Source organism: Mus musculus, chromosome 1 (assembly GCF_000001635.26).
Source record: "Mus musculus strain C57BL/6J chromosome 1, GRCm38.p6 C57BL/6J".
In the NCBI taxonomy this organism is placed as follows: domain Eukaryota; kingdom Metazoa; phylum Chordata; class Mammalia; order Rodentia; family Muridae; genus Mus; species Mus musculus.
This window is the reverse complement of record NC_000067.6, coordinates 106,436,053-106,440,074: the sequence shown is the minus strand read 5'-3', so window position 1 is coordinate 106,440,074 and position 4,022 is coordinate 106,436,053. Positions and strand designations below refer to the sequence as shown.

The 4,022-nt window shown below is 37.0% G+C and overlaps 1 pseudogene; it reads right to left on the bottom strand.

Moving 5' to 3' along the window:
* Window positions 1–201: 201 nt before the first annotated feature.
* Gm6651 lies at window positions 202–525 on the bottom strand (annotated as a pseudogene).
* Window positions 526–4,022: the final 3,497 nt, after the last annotated feature.

The following is a 4,022-nucleotide window of genomic DNA, read 5'->3' as shown; positions in this document are numbered from 1 at the left end:
CTCAATCCAGCTTGGGAGAGATTTTGTTACTGACACATGATCCTTCCCCCACCCAGTAATGAAGTATTCTGTGTGCTAACAATGTAGCTTAAAAAAAAAAGTAAAATGAAATTCTGTATTTTTATAAAAACTTGATAAAAAAAATAGTATTTCAAACTGTATAGTCACCAGAAGTACACAGTTATCAAAAATGCACACAGGTCACTTGGCATCTCCAGCATCTTCAGCTTTCTGTGCCTGGTCTGTTTTGGCATCTCCATTTTCTGCAGGATTATTCGCATCCTTCCCTGCGTTGGCTTTCCCCTTTTTCCCCTTGGGTACCTTCTCTCCCTTCTTCGCGGGGGACCTTTTTGGGTTTGGGCTCTGGCTTTGGAGGAGCAGGTTTAGCAGACAACCTTGCAGAACTTCTCTGTGGCTCGTCCTTCACCTTGGTTTTGTCTCCTTTAGCATCCCCTTCAGCCTTTCTTTTGGGCATGGTGGCGGCAGGGGACGTTGGCGCTGAGCACCGGGATACAGCGGCGGGTTTGCTCCGTCCTGGGGTTGTCCTCGCTGCTTCCTCAACTGACCAGCACCATCTTTGAAGATGCTGTCTTTTCTTCCAGTGTGTATTTATGGTTTCATTATAAAGTATAAGTTGTCTATAGGTATGTGAGTGTGTCTTCAATCTGATTCCATTGATCAATGTTTATTTTTATACCAGTACCATACTGGTTTTGTTACTATAGCTTTATCATACACTTTTAGGTTGGGGGTGGTAATACCTCCAGATGGTCCTGTACTATTTATTCAGTATTATTTTAGCTACATTAGGTTTTATTGTGTTTCCATAGTGAAGCTGAAAATCAACCTTTCAAGCTCCGTGAAAAATATTCATGGGGAGTGCATTTAATCTGCAGATTGCTTATGGTAGGATGACCATTTTTAATGTATTAAACCCACTCATCCATGAGCATGACAGATTTTCCATTTTCTGATATCTTTTAAATTTCTTTCTTCAATATCTTCTTTTTTATTACACATGTCTTTCATTTTCTTGATTAGAGGCACCCCCAAGATATGTCATGAAGACTACTGTTTCCCTGACATCATTCTCGGTCTATTAGCATCTTGAATATATGAAAGATACTTATTATTTAATGTTTATTAATTTTTTATCCAGCTACTTTGAAAGTGATTATCAGCTGTAGGAGTTTCCCAATTAAATTTTTAGGGTTATATAGGAATAAAATCATATCACCTATAAATGATACTTTGACTTCTTTACTTCCTATTTCTCTTCCTTTGATCTCCTTCAGTTGCTTTGTTGTTAGCTAAGACATACAGAACTATATTGAATAGGTATTGAGAGAGTGACGACCTTGTCTGGTTCCTGATTTTAATGAAATTACTTTAAGTTTCTCTCCATTCAGCTTAATGTTTTCCGTAAGTTTGTTCCAGGTTAGTTTTTTTATGTTGCTGTATGTCCATATAGTCTCTTTAGGACTTTTATCATCAAAATGTGTTATATTTTTATCAAAGGCCTTTTCTTCAGCTAAACTAATTTAATATAATTTTTAGATTGTATGATAAACTAAAATGTTTATTTAAAAGTATATAAATCTTATAAATTTATAATTTTATAAATATAGTAAATATAAATTATAACTAGAAAATTTGTAAAATAAAAGTGATATTAATGACATGGTTTAAAAAAGAAAGAATGCAGTCATCAATTGTTTCCACAGCAGGACTGACTCCTGGACTGGGCACTGTGAAGGCTGCTCTGGCCTTAGCATGAATGTGTGTGTGTGTGTGTGTGTGTGTGTGTGTGTGTGTAAATTCAAAAACAAAATGTAGAGGAGTTGGGAAGAACAGATGACTTCATGAATGTTTATTGGCCATTTGTGATTAACCAACTGAATTTCAAAGTGTACTCTATGCCTAGGAAGAGCTTTTTGGCAATCTGGGTGGAATTGTTTTCTAGGCTGTACAAGATGAACATCCCTTCTCTGAAATGCTTCTGACCACAAATGTTTGCAGTTTCACATATCAGAATATATGCACACACATGGAGGTTGACTTTTCTGTTGGTTGATTTTACCATCTTTCAAAATCTTCAGTTTTGAAATGACACGTGTAATTATGCTTGTTTCTTGAGCAGGGTGTGGTTTTCAATACTTGAATATGTATAATATTATCGGGTCACATCCATTTCTCTCCTTGGCCATTTCCTTGACTATTTCTCATTTGTAGTATATTACATCATAGAGTACAATGTAAAACAAAAATCTTGTGGCATCTGGGTTCTAGTTACAGAATTTCAGAGATTTTTTTTTTCGTTCTTCACCTGGCAGCAGGACTACGAGAAGACAGATGTTGCTATGACTTTCTGTGCAGTATGCTTATTTCCCATTCTTATGCAGTCAGTTTCAGCTATAAACACAGGTACACTGGGTGTGAGGGGCCTGAGTTAAGCCCACATCCTCATGCCAGGGACACAATGGACTGTGTTCAAGCTCATACCTTGAGCACAGAGCTGGCTTTGAAATTTGCTAGTCCCACAGTTTTTGCTTTCATCTACTGTTTGGTTTCGTGATTTCCACGCTTACAGTAATTATTTTAAAATATGATGTACACTTTTGTTAGAAAACAAAATATAGTCATACTTTTTAAGAACAATGTGTCATAAGCAGATGAATTTCACTCCAGGGTTGAAGATGCTTGTGTTGGTCAGAGTTCTCTAGAGGAACAGAATGTATAGAATAAATCTCCTTATATAGAAAGGGGATTGATTTGAGTGACTGTGGTCCAGAGAGTGCTATCTACCAATGGAAGGGTCCAAGGATCCAGTAGGTATTATGTTCACAAGGCTGACTGTATCATCTGGTCTTTAGTATATACAGGAATTTCAAAGAAGTGGGCTCTAGTGCCAGTGAAAGAATTGACTTGCCAGTAAGAGCAAGCAGTCAGAGGGCAAGCTTCCTTCTTCCATGTCCTTCATTTCAGCCTCAGGAGGTGTGGCTCAAATTAAAGATGGATTTTCCTGCCTCAGAATATCCAAACCAAAAGTAGGACTTCCCAGTTCAAATTGTTTAATTAAGAAAATTTCCTCTCACATGCACCCAACTATGTGAGCTTTCGTTAATTCTAGATGTGGTCAAATCGACAACCAAGAATCACAAACACAATGATACATAGAAAATGTATTAATATAATGCATCATAGTAAAAGTAAATTAATAATCTTTAAAGTATTTTCCATTTACTTGTTGTATTATGTGTATGGGTGTCTTGTCTACATGTGTACCAGGTGTGTGGCCTGATAGCCACTAAGGTCAGAAAAGGGTATCAGATCCCTTGGAACTAGAATAACAGATGGTCATGGACTGCCATGTGGGTGCTGAGAACTCTAATCTTTTATAAGAACTGTGAAGCCTTAATTCATGAACCATCTCTTTGGCTGAAATTTTTATTTTAACTTTTATTAGTTCACTGAGAGTTTTGTTCAGTATTCTTTGATCAATCACCACCCCTCCCCCACCTCATTCAGATGTCCTCACTGTCTACCCTTCAAAACTACATGAACACTCCCTGCATGCATGGTCTTCTCCTGGAGCATGGTCCTGCTTACCAGGGGCAATACTCTAGGGAAAACTGTCTCTTCCTCTCTAGTAGCTAAAAATTACAGCTTGTATTTTTATTATTATTATTTATTCCAGTCAGAAGGGCTCTTCAGAGTACCTAACTGTTATATTGCTACAGAGGTTGTATTAAGTGTTGCTGAAGAGAAATGGGGTTTAAGGGAGGCTGCTGTGGCCTCCACATACACAGCACTCTCACAGGCTTGGGTAATGTTACTGTCAACTCATACATAAGACTGTAGGAGCAATTATACAGTAAGCAGGTAGAATTATTTATACTATCAATTATAAAAGACATCTCAAACTATGTAATTGATTGTACTAGGAAATACTTTTAGAATAATTGAGGAGACAAACAATTAAAAGAATATTATATGGGAAGTTTTTATATTTCATGAAACTC